Raw genomic sequence first — 16,422 nt, 5'->3', positions numbered from 1 at the left:
CCTGAGGGTAGGGCGGGGGCGAGCGTCAGTCAGGTCGCGACCTCGGGTGCTGGCGATGGCGGAGCCCCGGGCGGGCAGACTGGACGCCCCGTCCGCCGCCGCTGCCGCCGCCGGGCTTTCCGTGCAAGATGCAGTTCCTCCTGGGGAATCCGTTCGGTACGCCGCTGCGACAGTGCATCCGTAAGGCCCCGCCAGTGGCGAGCGGCAAGGAGGGGGGCGACAGCAGCGGCTGCGGAGGCTGGTGCGGACCGCGCGGGCCGCTACCGGCTCAGGGTCCCCCGCCTCCAGCCCCGCAGCATCTGTTGGCGTCGCGCCTGGGCCGGGCAGCGGGGCCAGCTCACGGGACGGGTCCGGCATCCTGGTCGCCAGGCCTCCGCTGGGCAGCGGGATGCCCTGCCAGGAGGCGCCCCTGGGGCCCAGCTCCTACTCTTGCGACACTTCCAGCGTCCCTCCCCATCCGGACCCGGCCCTCCCTGTCCCCTAGAGGCGGTGCTAAGCTGAGCGCCCTCTTCGACCCTGCAGGTCTCGCGGCTTTGTCCCCCGGGTGACCCCGCCAGGGCCCGGTCACCCGGCTGTCCCGGACGCCTGTCCCTCCCTGTCGGGACCAGCAGCCCTCAGACTGGGCGTCTCCCCAGAAAATGCCCCGGGTTGCAAGACTCGCTCGTTGGCGAGGCGACTCAGCCGAGCTGTAGAGGGGGTCATGGTGGGGCGGGGTGCGGGAGGGTGGCGGGGTGCTGTGGGGGCGGGGTGCCCTGTGCAGCCGGCTCATGTTCCCTGCATGACAGGCACTGCTGAGGTCTCCCCTGCTTTTATTTTTTTAAGATTTATTTAGTTGAGAGGCACAGTTACAGACACAGAGAGAGAGAGAGAGAGAGAGATTGAGAGAGATCGAGGGAGATCGATCCATCCTTCATCTGCTGGTTTCTTCCCAAATGGCCACAGCAGCCAGCGCTGGGCCAGGCCAAAGCCAGCAGTCTGGACTCCATCCGGGTCTCCCACGTGGGTGGCAGGGGCCCAAGCGCGGGCGTGGGACTCGGCAGCCCTTAGGACACCGCTGGGGCACCCGCAAAATCTCTCGTGCTGGGGTGCCGGGGATCGAGGCCCGGCAGCTCCTGGCTCCCGCTTCCTGCTAACAATGCACACCTGGGAAGGGGCGGGTTCCGGCTCAAGTGCTCATGGCCCCACCGCCCACGCGGGACACCTGGGCTTTTCAGGTGATCTGGGGAGCACACTAGTGGACTGCGCAGTCCAGCCCGAGTCTCGTCTCATCTCGTCCCAGGCCCCGGCTTCCGGACTGGGTCCGCGCAGCAACAGCGTCCCCCGGTTGCTAGGGAACCGAGCGCCGCCGCTGGGTCGCTAAGGGGAAGTGAAGAGGTAGACATCCCGGGTGAACATGGACGCATCACGTGATCAGTTCTCGGGGCGGGGAAATCCCACCACACCAACCAGGCTTAAGGCAACCAACGTTTACCCCCGAATCAGCGCTTTCTGTGGGCGGGGATATTTGTGGATGCACCGCCTCTCCTCGTCCCGGTTTGAGTGATGGACTCGTCCTTTATCCAATACTACTAAGGATTCTCTAGCTTGACCGACATATGGGCGAATGAACACGCAAAGCCTCTCTTTCGGAGGCGGGCCAGGGGAGGAGCCGCTACGCCTGCCGGGGACTCCAGCGACCTAGCTCGCTCTCCGGGCAATGGGATGCCGCGGGGTGGGTGGGAGCTTCGTTGAGGTAGAGGCGAAGGCCAATCGGATGAGGGCTGTGTAGGCGTTGCGCAATAGAGACGCGGCAAGGGGGCGTGGCCAAGGGCCGGGCGGCTCGGCATTCCTGAGGGTAGGGCGGGGGCGAGCGTCAGTCAGGTCGCGACCTCGGGTGCTGGCGATGGCGGAGCCCCGGGCGGGCAGACTGGACGCCCCGTCCGCCGCCGCTGCCGCCGCCGGGCTTTCCGTGCAAGATGCAGTTCCTCCTGGGGAATCCGTTCGGCACGCCGCTGCGACAGTGCATCCGTAAGGCCCCGCCAGTGGCGAGCGGCAAGGAGGGGGGCGACAGCAGCGGCTGCGGAGGCTGGTGCGGACCGCGCGGGCCGCTACTGGCTCAGGGTCCCCTGCCTCCAGCCCCGCAGCATCTGTTGGCGTCGCGCCTGGGCCGGGCAGCGGGGCCAGCTCACGGGACGGGTCCGGCATCCTGGTCGCCAGGCCTCCGCTGGGCAGCGGGATGCCCTGCCAGGAGGCGCCCCTGGGGCCCAGCTCCTACTCTTGCGACACTTCCAGCGTCCCTCCCCATCCGGACCGGCCCTCCCTGTCCCCTAGAGGCGGTGCTAAGCTGAGCGCCCTCTTCGACCCTGCAGGTCTCGCGGCTTTGTCCCCCGGGTGACCCCGCCAGGGCCCGGTCACCCGGCTGTCCCGGACGCCTGTCCCTCCCTGTCGGGACCAGCAGCCCTCAGACTGGGCGTCTCCCCAGAAAATGCCCCGGGTTGCAAGACTCGCTCGTTGGCGAGGCGACTCAGCCGAGCTGTAGAGGGGGTCATGGTGGGGCGGGGTGCGGGAGGGTGGCGGGGTGCTGTGGGGGCGGGGTGCCCTGTGCAGCCGGCTCATGTTCCCTGCATGACAGGCACTGCTGAGGTCTCCCCTGCTTTTATTTTTTTAAGATTTATTTAGTTGAGAGGCACAGTTACAGACACACAGAGAGAGAGAGAGAGATTGAGAGAGATCGAGGGAGATCGATCCATCCTTCATCTGCTGGTTTCTTCCCAAATGGCCACAGCAGCCAGCGCTGGGCCAGGCCAAAGCCAGCAGTCTGGACTCCATCCGGGTCTCCCACGTGGGTGGCAGGGGCCCAAGCGCGGGCGTGGGACTCGGCAGCCCTTAGGACACCGCTGGGGCACCCGCAAAATCTCTCGTGCTGGGGTGCCGGGGATCGAGGCCCGGGAGCTCCTGGCTCCCGCTTCCTGCTAACAATGCACACCTGGGAAGGGGCGGGTTCCGGCTCAAGTGCTCATGGCCCCACCGCCCACGCGGGACACCTGGGCTTTTCAGGTGATCTGGGGAGCACACTAGTGGACTGCGCAGTCCAGCCCGAGTCTCGTCTCATCTCGTCCCAGGCCCCGGCTTCCGGACTGGGTCCGCGCAGCAACAGCGTCCCCCGGTTGCTAGGGAACCGAGCGCCGCCGCTGGGTCGCTAAGGGGAAGTGAAGAGGTAGACATCCCGGGTGAACATGGACGCATCACGTGATCAGTTCTCGGGGCGGGGAAATCCCACCACACCAACCAGGCTTAAGGCAACCAACGTTTACCCCCGAATCAGCGCTTTCTGTGGGCGGGGATATTTGTGGATGCACCGCCTCTCCTCCTCCCGGTTTGAGTGATGGACTCGTCCTTTATCCAATACTACTAAGGATTCTCTAGCTTGACCGACATATGGGCGAATGAACACGCAAAGCCTCTCTTTCGGAGGCGGGCCAGGGGAGGAGCCGCTACGCCTGCCGGGGACTCCAGCGACCTAGCTCGCTCTCCGGCCAATGGGACGCCGCGGGGTGGGTGGGAGCTTCGTTGAGGTAGAGGCGAAGGCCAATCGGATGAGGGCTGTGTAGGCGTTGCGCAATAGAGACGCGGCAAGGGGGCGTGGCCAAGGGCCGGGCGGCTCGGCATTCCTGAGGGTAGGGCGGGGGCGAGCGTCAGTCAGGTCGCGACCTCGGGTGCTGGCGATGGCGGAGCCCCGGGCGGGCAGACTGGACGCCCCGTCCGCCGCCGCTGCCGCCGCCGGGCTTTCCGTGCAAGATGCAGTTCCTCCTGGGGAATCCGTTCGGCACGCCGCTGCGACAGTGCATCCGTAAGGCCCCGCCAGTGGCGAGCGGCAAGGAGGGGGGCGACAGCAGCGGCTGCGGAGGCTGGTGCGGACCGCGCGGGCCGCTACCGGCTCAGGGTCCCCCGCCTCCAGCCCCGCAGCATCTGTTGGCGTCGCGCCTGGGCCGGGCAGCGGGGCCAGCTCACGGGACGGGTCCGGCATCCTGGTCGCCAGGCCTCCGCTGGGCAGCGGGATGCCCTGCCAGGAGGCGCCCCTGGGGCCCAGCTCCTACTCTTGCGACACTTCCAGCGTCCCTCCCCATCCGGACCCGGCCCTCCCTGTCCCCTAGAGGCGGTGCTAAGCTGAGCGCCCTCTTCGACCCTGCAGGTCTCGCGGCTTTGTCCCCCGGGTGACCCCGCCAGGGCCCGGTCACCCGGCTGTCCCGGACGCCTGTCCCTCCCTGTCGGGACCAGCAGCCCTCAGACTGGGCGTCTCCCCAGAAAATGCCCCGGGTTGCAAGACTCGCTCGTTGGCGAGGCGACTCAGCCGAGCTGTAGAGGGGGTCATGGTGGGGCGGGGTGCGGGAGGGTGGCGGGGTGCTGTGGGGGCGGGGTGCCCTGTGCAGCCGGCTCATGTTCCCTGCATGACAGGCACTGCTGAGGTCTCCCCTGCTTTTATTTTTTTAAGATTTATTTAGTTGAGAGGCACAGTTACAGACAGAGAGAGAGAGAGAGAGAGAGAGATTGAGAGAGATCGAGGGAGATCGATCCATCCTTCATCTGCTGGTTTCTTCCCAAATGGCCACAGCAGCCAGCGCTGGGCCAGGCCAAAGCCAGCAGTCTGGACTCCATCCGGGTCTCCCACGTGGGTGGCAGGGGCCCAAGCGCGGGCGTGGGACTCGGCAGCCCTTAGGACACCGCTGGGGCACCCGCAAAATCTCTCGTGCTGGGGTGCCGGGGATCGAGGCCCGGCAGCTCCTGGCTCCCGCTTCCTGCTAACAATGCACACCTGGGAAGGGGCGGGTTCCGGCTCAAGTGCTCATGGCCCCACCGCCCACGCGGGACACCTGGGCTTTTCAGGTGATCTGGGGAGCACACTAGTGGACTGCGCAGTCCAGCCCGAGTCTCGTCTCATCTCGTCCCAGGCCCCGGCTTCCGGACTGGGTCCGCGCAGCAACAGCGTCCCCCGGTTGCTAGGGAACCGAGCGCCGCCGCTGGGTCGCTAAGGGGAAGTGAAGAGGTAGACATCCCGGGTGAACATGGACGCATCACGTGATCAGTTCTCGGGGCGGGGAAATCCCACCACACCAACCAGGCTTAAGGCAACCAACGTTTACCCCCGAATCAGCGCTTTCTGTGGGCGGGGATATTTGTGGATGCACCGCCTCTCCTCGTCCCGGTTTGAGTGATGGACTCGTCCTTTATCCAATACTACTAAGGATTCTCTAGCTTGACCGACATATGGGCGAATGAACACGCAAAGCCTCTCTTTCGGAGGCGGGCCAGGGGAAGAGCCGCTATGCCTGCCGGGGACTCCAGCGACCTAGCTCGCTCTCCGGCCAATGGGACGCCGCGGGGTGGGTGGGAGCTTCGTTGAGGTAGAGGCGAAGGCCAATCGGATGAGGGCTGTGTAGGCGTTGCGCAATAGAGACGCGGCAAGGGGGCGTGGCCAAGGGCCGGGCGGCTCGGCATTCCTGAGGGTAGGGCGGGGGCGAGCGTCAGGTCGCGACCTCGGGTGCTGGCGATGGCGGAGCCCCGGGCGGGCAGACTGGACGCCCCGTCCGCCGCCGCTGCCGCCGCCGGGCTTTCCGTGCAAGATGCAGTTCCTCCTGGGGAATCCGTTCGGCACGCCGCTGCGACAGTGCATCCGTAAGGCCCCGCCAGTGGCGAGCGGCAAGGAGGGGGGCGACAGCAGCGGCTGCGGAGGCTGGTGCGGACCGCGCGGGCCGCTACCGGCTCAGGGTCCCCCGCCTCCAGCCCCGCAGCATCTGTTGGCGTCGCGCCTGGGCCGGGCAGCGGGGCCAGCTCACGGGACGGGTCCGGCATCCTGGTCGCCAGGCCTCCGCTGGGCAGCGGGATGCCCTGCCAGGAGGCGCCCCTGGGGCCCAGCTCCTACTCTTGCGACACTTCCAGCGTCCCTCCCCATCCGGACCCGGCCCTCCCTGTCCCCTAGAGGCGGTGCTAAGCTGAGCGCCCTCTTCGACCCTGCAGGTCTCGCGGCTTTGTCCCCCGGGTGACCCCGCCAGGGCCCGGTCACCCGGCTGTCCCGGACGCCTGTCCCTCCCTGTCGGGACCAGCAGCCCTCAGACTGGGCGTCTCCCCAGAAAATGCCCCGGGTTGCAAGACTCGCTCGTTGGCGAGGCGACTCAGCCGAGCTGTAGAGGGGGTCATGGTGGGGCGGGGTGCGGGAGGGTGGCGGGGTGCTGTGGGGGCGGGGTGCCCTGTGCAGCCGGCTCATGTTCCCTGCATGACAGGCACTGCTGAGGTCTCCCCTGCTTTTATTTTTTTAAGATTTATTTAGTTGAGAGGCACAGTTACAGACAGAGAGAGAGAGAGAGAGAGAGATTGAGAGAGATCGAGGGAGATCGATCCATCCTTCATCTGCTGGTTTCTTCCCAAATGGCCACAGCAGCCAGCGCTGGGCCAGGCCAAAGCCAGCAGTCTGGACTCCATCCGGGTCTCCCACGTGGGTGGCAGGGGCCCAAGCGCGGGCGTGGGACTCGGCAGCCCTTAGGACACCGCTGGGGCACCCGCAAAATCTCTCGTGCTGGGGTGCCGGGGATCGAGGCCCGGCAGCTCCTGGCTCCCGCTTCCTGCTAACAATGCACACCTGGGAAGGGGCGGGTTCCGGCTCAAGTGCTCATGGCCCCACCGCCCACGCGGGACACCTGGGCTTTTCAGGTGATCTGGGGAGCACACTAGTGGACTGCGCAGTCCAGCCCGAGTCTCGTCTCATCTCGTCCCAGGCCCCGGCTTCCGGACTGGGTCCGCGCAGCAACAGCGTCCCCCGGTTGCTAGGGAACCGAGCGCCGCCGCTGGGTCGCTAAGGGGAAGTGAAGAGGTAGACATCCCGGGTGAACATGGACGCATCACGTGATCAGTTCTCAGGGCGGGGAAATCCCACCACACCAACCAGGCTTAAGGCAACCAACGTTTACCCCCGAATCAGCGCTTTCTGTGGGCGGGGATATTTGTGGATGCACCGCCTCTCCTCCTCCCGGTTTGAGTGATGGACTCGTCCTTTATCCAATACTACTAAGGATTCTCTAGCTTGACCGACATATGGGCGAATGAACACGCAAAGCCTCTCTTTCGGAGGCGGGCCAGGGGAGGAGCCGCTACGCCTGCCGGGGACTCCAGCGACCTAGCTCGCTCTCCGGCCAATGGGACGCCGCGGGGTGGGTGGGAGCTTCGTTGAGGTAGAGGCGAAGGCCAATCGGATGAGGGCTGTGTAGGCGTTGCGCAATAGAGACGCGGCAAGGGGGCGTGGCCAAGGGCCGGGCGGCTCGGCATTCCTGAGGGTAGGGCGGGGGCGAGCGTCAGTCAGGTCGCGACCTCGGGTGCTGGCGATGGCGGAGCCCCGGGCGGGCAGACTGGACGCCCCGTCCGCCGCCGCTGCCGCCGCCGGGCTTTCCGTGCAAGATGCAGTTCCTCCTGGGGAATCCGTTCGGCACGCCGCTGCGACAGTGCATCCGTAAGGCCCCGCCAGTGGCGAGCGGCAAGGAGGGGGGCGACAGCAGCGGCTGCGGAGGCTGGTGCGGACCGCGCGGGCCGCTACCGGCTCAGGGTCCCCCGCCTCCAGCCCCGCAGCATCTGTTGGCGTCGCGCCTGGGCCGGGCAGCGGGGCCAGCTCACGGGACGGGTCCGGCATCCTGGTCGCCAGGCCTCCGCTGGGCAGCGGGATGCCCTGCCAGGAGGCGCCCCTGGGGCCCAGCTCCTACTCTTGCGACACTTCCAGCGTCCCTCCCCATCCGGACCCGGCCCTCCCTGTCCCCTAGAGGCGGTGCTAAGCTGAGCGCCCTCTTCGACCCTGCAGGTCTCGCGGCTTTGTCCCCCGGGTGACCCCGCCAGGGCCCGGTCACCCGGCTGTCCCGGACGCCTGTCCCTCCCTGTCGGGACCAGCAGCCCTCAGACTGGGCGTCTCCCCAGAAAATGCCCCGGGTTGCAAGACTCGCTCGTTGGCGAGGCGACTCAGCCGAGCTGTAGAGGGGGTCATGGTGGGGCGGGGTGCGGGAGGGTGGCGGGGTGCTGTGGGGGCGGGGTGCCCTGTGCAGCCGGCTCATGTTCCCTGCATGACAGGCACTGCTGAGGTCTCCCCTGCTTTTATTTTTTTAAGATTTATTTAGTTGAGAGGCACAGTTACAGACAGAGAGAGAGAGAGAGAGAGAGAGATTGAGAGAGATCGAGGGAGATCGATCCATCCTTCATCTGCTGGTTTCTTCCCAAATGGCCACAGCAGCCAGCGCTGGGCCAGGCCAAAGCCAGCAGTCTGGACTCCATCCGGGTCTCCCACGTGGGTGGCAGGGGCCCAAGCGCGGGCGTGGGACTCGGCAGCCCTTAGGACACCGCTGGGGCACCCGCAAAATCTCTCGTGCTGGGGTGCCGGGGATCGAGGCCCGGCAGCTCCTGGCTCCCGCTTCCTGCTAACAATGCACACCTGGGAAGGGGCGGGTTCCGGCTCAAGTGCTCATGGCCCCACCGCCCACGCGGGACACCTGGGCTTTTCAGGTGATCTGGGGAGCACACTAGTGGACTGCGCAGTCCAGCCCGAGTCTCGTCTCATCTCGTCCCAGGCCCCGGCTTCCGGACTGGGTCCGCGCAGCAACAGCGTCCCCCGGTTGCTAGGGAACCGAGCGCCGCCGCTGGGTCGCTAAGGGGAAGTGAAGAGGTAGACATCCCGGGTGAACATGGACGCATCACGTGATCAGTTCTCGGGGCGGGGAAATCCCACCACACCAACCAGGCTTAAGGCAACCAACGTTTACCCCCGAATCAGCGCTTTCTGTGGGCGGGGATATTTGTGGATGCACCGCCTCTCCTCGTCCCGGTTTGAGTGATGGACTCGTCCTTTATCCAATACTACTAAGGATTCTCTAGCTTGACCGACATATGGGCGAATGAACACGCAAAGCCTCTCTTTCGGAGGCGGGCCAGGGGAAGAGCCGCTATGCCTGCCGGGGACTCCAGCGACCTAGCTCGCTCTCCGGCCAATGGGACGCCGCGGGGTGGGTGGGAGCTTCGTTGAGGTAGAGGCGAAGGCCAATCGGATGAGGGCTGTGTAGGCGTTGCGCAATAGAGACGCGGCAAGGGGGCGTGGCCAAGGGCCGGGCGGCTCGGCATTCCTGAGGGTAGGGCGGGGGCGAGCGTCAGGTCGCGACCTCGGGTGCTGGCGATGGCGGAGCCCCGGGCGGGCAGACTGGACGCCCCGTCCGCCGCCGCTGCCGCCGCCGGGCTTTCCGTGCAAGATGCAGTTCCTCCTGGGGAATCCGTTCGGCACGCCGCTGCGACAGTGCATCCGTAAGGCCCCGCCAGTGGCGAGCGGCAAGGAGGGGGGCGACAGCAGCGGCTGCGGAGGCTGGTGCGGACCGCGCGGGCCGCTACCGGCTCAGGGTCCCCCGCCTCCAGCCCCGCAGCATCTGTTGGCGTCGCGCCTGGGCCGGGCAGCGGGGCCAGCTCACGGGACGGGTCCGGCATCCTGGTCGCCAGGCCTCCGCTGGGCAGCGGGATGCCCTGCCAGGAGGCGCCCCTGGGGCCCAGCTCCTACTCTTGCGACACTTCCAGCGTCCCTCCCCATCCGGACCCGGCCCTCCCTGTCCCCTAGAGGCGGTGCTAAGCTGAGCGCCCTCTTCGACCCTGCAGGTCTCGCGGCTTTGTCCCCCGGGTGACCCCGCCAGGGCCCGGTCACCCGGCTGTCCCGGACGCCTGTCCCTCCCTGTCGGGACCAGCAGCCCTCAGACTGGGCGTCTCCCCAGAAAATGCCCCGGGTTGCAAGACTCGCTCGTTGGCGAGGCGACTCAGCCGAGCTGTAGAGGGGGTCATGGTGGGGCGGGGTGCGGGAGGGTGGCGGGGTGCTGTGGGGGCGGGGTGCCCTGTGCAGCCGGCTCATGTTCCCTGCATGACAGGCACTGCTGAGGTCTCCCCTGCTTTTATTTTTTTAAGATTTATTTAGTTGAGAGGCACAGTTACAGACACAGAGAGAGAGAGAGAGAGAGAGATTGAGAGAGATCGAGGGAGATCGATCCATCCTTCATCTGCTGGTTTCTTCCCAAATGGCCACAGCAGCCAGCGCTGGGCCAGGCCAAAGCCAGCAGTCTGGACTCCATCCGGGTCTCCCACGTGGGTGGCAGGGGCCCAAGCGCGGGCGTGGGACTCGGCAGCCCTTAGGACACCGCTGGGGCACCCGCAAAATCTCTCGTGCTGGGGTGCCGGGGATCGAGGCCCGGCAGCTCCTGGCTCCCGCTTCCTGCTAACAATGCACACCTGGGAAGGGGCGGGTTCCGGCTCAAGTGCTCATGGCCCCACCGCCCACGCGGGACACCTGGGCTTTTCAGGTGATCTGGGGAGCACACTAGTGGACTGCGCAGTCCAGCCCGAGTCTCGTCTCATCTCGTCCCAGGCCCCGGCTTCCGGACTGGGTCCGCGCAGCAACAGCGTCCCCCGGTTGCTAGGGAACCGAGCGCCGCCGCTGGGTCGCTAAGGGGAAGTGAAGAGGTAGACATCCCGGGTGAACATGGACGCATCACGTGATCAGTTCTCGGGGCGGGGAAATCCCACCACACCAACCAGGCTTAAGGCAACCAACGTTTACCCCCGAATCAGCGCTTTCTGTGGGCGGGGATATTTGTGGATGCACCGCCTCTCCTCGTCCCGGTTTGAGTGATGGACTCGTCCTTTATCCAATACTACTAAGGATTCTCTAGCTTGACCGACATATGGGCGAATGAACACGCAAAGCCTCTCTTTCGGAGGCGGGCCAGGGGAGGAGCCGCTACGCCTGCCGGGGACTCCAGCGACCTAGCTCGCTCTCCGGCCAATGGGACGCCGCGGGGTGGGTGGGAGCTTCGTTGAGGTAGAGGCGAAGGCCAATCGGATGAGGGCTGTGTAGGCGTTGCGCAATAGAGACGCGGCAAGGGGGCGTGGCCAAGGGCCGGGCGGCTCGGCATTCCTGAGGGTAGGGCGGGGGCGAGCGTCAGTCAGGTCGCGACCTCGGGTGCTGGCGATGGCGGAGCCCCGGGCGGGCAGACTGGACGCCCCGTCCGCCGCCGCTGCCGCCGCCGGGCTTTCCGTGCAAGATGCAGTTCCTCCTGGGGAATCCGTTCGGCACGCCGCTGCGACAGTGCATCCGTAAGGCCCCGCCAGTGGCGAGCGGCAAGGAGGGGGGCGACAGCAGCGGCTGCGGAGGCTGGTGCGGACCGCGCGGGCCGCTACCGGCTCAGGGTCCCCCGCCTCCAGCCCCGCAGCATCTGTTGGCGTCGCGCCTGGGCCGGGCAGCGGGGCCAGCTCACGGGACGGGTCCGGCATCCTGGTCGCCAGGCCTCCGCTGGGCAGCGGGATGCCCTGCCAGGAGGCGCCCCTGGGGCCCAGCTCCTACTCTTGCGACACTTCCAGCGTCCCTCCCCATCCGGACCCGGCCCTCCCTGTCCCCTAGAGGCGGTGCTAAGCTGAGCGCCCTCTTCGACCCTGCAGGTCTCGCGGCTTTGTCCCCCGGGTGACCCCGCCAGGGCCCGGTCACCCGGCTGTCCCGGACGCCTGTCCCTCCCTGTCGGGACCAGCAGCCCTCAGACTGGGCGTCTCCCCAGAAAATGCCCCGGGTTGCAAGACTCGCTCGTTGGCGAGGCGACTCAGCCGAGCTGTAGAGGGGGTCATGGTGGGGCGGGGTGCGGGAGGGTGGCGGGGTGCTGTGGGGGCGGGGTGCCCTGTGCAGCCGGCTCATGTTCCCTGCATGACAGGCACTGCTGAGGTCTCCCCTGCTTTTATTTTTTTAAGATTTATTTAGTTGAGAGGCACAGTTACAGACACAGAGAGAGAGAGAGAGAGAGAGATTGAGAGAGATCGAGGGAGATCGATCCATCCTTCATCTGCTGGTTTCTTCCCAAATGGCCACAGCAGCCAGCGCTGGGCCAGGCCAAAGCCAGCAGTCTGGACTCCATCCGGGTCTCCCACGTGGGTGGCAGGGGCCCAAGCGCGGGCGTGGGACTCGGCAGCCCTTAGGACACCGCTGGGGCACCCGCAAAATCTCTCGTGCTGGGGTGCCGGGGATCGAGGCCCGGCAGCTCCTGGCTCCCGCTTCCTGCTAACAATGCACACCTGGGAAGGGGCGGGTTCCGGCTCAAGTGCTCATGGCCCCACCGCCCACGCGGGACACCTGGGCTTTTCAGGTGATCTGGGGAGCACACTAGTGGACTGCGCAGTCCAGCCCGAGTCTCGTCTCATCTCGTCCCAGGCCCCGGCTTCCGGACTGGGTCCGCGCAGCAACAGCGTCCCCCGGTTGCTAGGGAACCGAGCGCCGCCGCTGGGTCGCTAAGGGGAAGTGAAGAGGTAGACATCCCGGGTGAACATGGACGCATCACGTGATCAGTTCTCGGGGCGGGGAAATCCCACCACACCAACCAGGCTTAAGGCAACCAACGTTTACCCCCGAATCAGCGCTTTCTGTGGGCGGGGATATTTGTGGATGCACCGCCTCTCCTCGTCCCGGTTTGAGTGATGGACTCGTCCTTTATCCAATACTACTAAGGATTCTCTAGCTTGACCGACATATGGGCGAATGAACACGCAAAGCCTCTCTTTCGGAGGCGGGCCAGGGGAGGAGCCGCTACGCCTGCCGGGGACTCCAGCGACCTAGCTCGCTCTCCGGGCAATGGGATGCCGCGGGGTGGGTGGGAGCTTCGTTGAGGTAGAGGCGAAGGCCAATCGGATGAGGGCTGTGTAGGCGTTGCGCAATAGAGACGCGGCAAGGGGGCGTGGCCAAGGGCCGGGCGGCTCGGCATTCCTGAGGGTAGGGCGGGGGCGAGCGTCAGTCAGGTCGCGACCTCGGGTGCTGGCGATGGCGGAGCCCCGGGCGGGCAGACTGGACGCCCCGTCCGCCGCCGCTGCCGCCGCCGGGCTTTCCGTGCAAGATGCAGTTCCTCCTGGGGAATCCGTTCGGCACGCCGCTGCGACAGTGCATCCGTAAGGCCCCGCCAGTGGCGAGCGGCAAGGAGGGGGGCGACAGCAGCGGCTGCGGAGGCTGGTGCGGACCGCGCGGGCCGCTACTGGCTCAGGGTCCCCTGCCTCCAGCCCCGCAGCATCTGTTGGCGTCGCGCCTGGGCCGGGCAGCGGGGCCAGCTCACGGGACGGGTCCGGCATCCTGGTCGCCAGGCCTCCGCTGGGCAGCGGGATGCCCTGCCAGGAGGCGCCCCTGGGGCCCAGCTCCTACTCTTGCGACACTTCCAGCGTCCCTCCCCATCCGGACCGGCCCTCCCTGTCCCCTAGAGGCGGTGCTAAGCTGAGCGCCCTCTTCGACCCTGCAGGTCTCGCGGCTTTGTCCCCCGGGTGACCCCGCCAGGGCCCGGTCACCCGGCTGTCCCGGACGCCTGTCCCTCCCTGTCGGGACCAGCAGCCCTCAGACTGGGCGTCTCCCCAGAAAATGCCCCGGGTTGCAAGACTCGCTCGTTGGCGAGGCGACTCAGCCGAGCTGTAGAGGGGGTCATGGTGGGGCGGGGTGCGGGAGGGTGGCGGGGTGCTGTGGGGGCGGGGTGCCCTGTGCAGCCGGCTCATGTTCCCTGCATGACAGGCACTGCTGAGGTCTCCCCTGCTTTTATTTTTTTAAGATTTATTTAGTTGAGAGGCACAGTTACAGACACACAGAGAGAGAGAGAGAGATTGAGAGAGATCGAGGGAGATCGATCCATCCTTCATCTGCTGGTTTCTTCCCAAATGGCCACAGCAGCCAGCGCTGGGCCAGGCCAAAGCCAGCAGTCTGGACTCCATCCGGGTCTCCCACGTGGGTGGCAGGGGCCCAAGCGCGGGCGTGGGACTCGGCAGCCCTTAGGACACCGCTGGGGCACCCGCAAAATCTCTCGTGCTGGGGTGCCGGGGATCGAGGCCCGGGAGCTCCTGGCTCCCGCTTCCTGCTAACAATGCACACCTGGGAAGGGGCGGGTTCCGGCTCAAGTGCTCATGGCCCCACCGCCCACGCGGGACACCTGGGCTTTTCAGGTGATCTGGGGAGCACACTAGTGGACTGCGCAGTCCAGCCCGAGTCTCGTCTCATCTCGTCCCAGGCCCCGGCTTCCGGACTGGGTCCGCGCAGCAACAGCGTCCCCCGGTTGCTAGGGAACCGAGCGCCGCCGCTGGGTCGCTAAGGGGAAGTGAAGAGGTAGACATCCCGGGTGAACATGGACGCATCACGTGATCAGTTCTCGGGGCGGGGAAATCCCACCACACCAACCAGGCTTAAGGCAACCAACGTTTACCCCCGAATCAGCGCTTTCTGTGGGCGGGGATATTTGTGGATGCACCGCCTCTCCTCCTCCCGGTTTGAGTGATGGACTCGTCCTTTATCCAATACTACTAAGGATTCTCTAGCTTGACCGACATATGGGCGAATGAACACGCAAAGCCTCTCTTTCGGAGGCGGGCCAGGGGAGGAGCCGCTACGCCTGCCGGGGACTCCAGCGACCTAGCTCGCTCTCCGGCCAATGGGACGCCGCGGGGTGGGTGGGAGCTTCGTTGAGGTAGAGGCGAAGGCCAATCGGATGAGGGCTGTGTAGGCGTTGCGCAATAGAGACGCGGCAAGGGGGCGTGGCCAAGGGCCGGGCGGCTCGGCATTCCTGAGGGTAGGGCGGGGGCGAGCGTCAGTCAGGTCGCGACCTCGGGTGCTGGCGATGGCGGAGCCCCGGGCGGGCAGACTGGACGCCCCGTCCGCCGCCGCTGCCGCCGCCGGGCTTTCCGTGCAAGATGCAGTTCCTCCTGGGGAATCCGTTCGGCACGCCGCTGCGACAGTGCATCCGTAAGGCCCCGCCAGTGGCGAGCGGCAAGGAGGGGGGCGACAGCAGCGGCTGCGGAGGCTGGTGCGGACCGCGCGGGCCGCTACCGGCTCAGGGTCCCCCGCCTCCAGCCCCGCAGCATCTGTTGGCGTCGCGCCTGGGCCGGGCAGCGGGGCCAGCTCACGGGACGGGTCCGGCATCCTGGTCGCCAGGCCTCCGCTGGGCAGCGGGATGCCCTGCCAGGAGGCGCCCCTGGGGCCCAGCTCCTACTCTTGCGACACTTCCAGCGTCCCTCCCCATCCGGACCCGGCCCTCCCTGTCCCCTAGAGGCGGTGCTAAGCTGAGCGCCCTCTTCGACCCTGCAGGTCTCGCGGCTTTGTCCCCCGGGTGACCCCGCCAGGGCCCGGTCACCCGGCTGTCCCGGACGCCTGTCCCTCCCTGTCGGGACCAGCAGCCCTCAGACTGGGCGTCTCCCCAGAAAATGCCCCGGGTTGCAAGACTCGCTCGTTGGCGAGGCGACTCAGCCGAGCTGTAGAGGGGGTCATGGTGGGGCGGGGTGCGGGAGGGTGGCGGGGTGCTGTGGGGGCGGGGTGCCCTGTGCAGCCGGCTCATGTTCCCTGCATGACAGGCACTGCTGAGGTCTCCCCTGCTTTTATTTTTTTAAGATTTATTTAGTTGAGAGGCACAGTTACAGACAGAGAGAGAGAGAGAGAGAGAGAGATTGAGAGAGATCGAGGGAGATCGATCCATCCTTCATCTGCTGGTTTCTTCCCAAATGGCCACAGCAGCCAGCGCTGGGCCAGGCCAAAGCCAGCAGTCTGGACTCCATCCGGGTCTCCCACGTGGGTGGCAGGGGCCCAAGCGCGGGCGTGGGACTCGGCAGCCCTTAGGACACCGCTGGGGCACCCGCAAAATCTCTCGTGCTGGGGTGCCGGGGATCGAGGCCCGGCAGCTCCTGGCTCCCGCTTCCTGCTAACAATGCACACCTGGGAAGGGGCGGGTTCCGGCTCAAGTGCTCATGGCCCCACCGCCCACGCGGGACACCTGGGCTTTTCAGGTGATCTGGGGAGCACACTAGTGGACTGCGCAGTCCAGCCCGAGTCTCGTCTCATCTCGTCCCAGGCCCCGGCTTCCGGACTGGGTCCGCGCAGCAACAGCGTCCCCCGGTTGCTAGGGAACCGAGCGCCGCCGCTGGGTCGCTAAGGGGAAGTGAAGAGGTAGACATCCCGGGTGAACATGGACGCATCACGTGATCAGTTCTCGGGGCGGGGAAATCCCACCACACCAACCAGGCTTAAGGCAACCAACGTTTACCCCCGAATCAGCGCTTTCTGTGGGCGGGGATATTTGTGGATGCACCGCCTCTCCTCGTCCCGGTTTGAGTGATGGACTCGTCCTTTATCCAATACTACTAAGGATTCTCTAGCTTGACCGACATATGGGCGAATGAACACGCAAAGCCTCTCTTTCGGAGGCGGGCCAGGGGAAGAGCCGCTATGCCTGCCGGGGACTCCAGCGACCTAGCTCGCTCTCCGGCCAATGGGACGCCGCGGGGTGGGTGGGAGCTTCGTTGAGGTAGAGGCGAAGGCCAATCGGATGAGGGCTGTGTAGGCGTTGCGCAATAGAGACGCGGCAAGGGGGCGTGGCCAAGGGCCGGGCGGCTCGGCAT

This window comes from Lepus europaeus, unplaced genomic scaffold, assembly GCF_033115175.1.
Source record: "Lepus europaeus isolate LE1 unplaced genomic scaffold, mLepTim1.pri SCAFFOLD_85, whole genome shotgun sequence".
NCBI lineage: Eukaryota > Metazoa > Chordata > Mammalia > Lagomorpha > Leporidae > Lepus > Lepus europaeus.
This window is presented reverse-complemented; position numbering follows the sequence as displayed.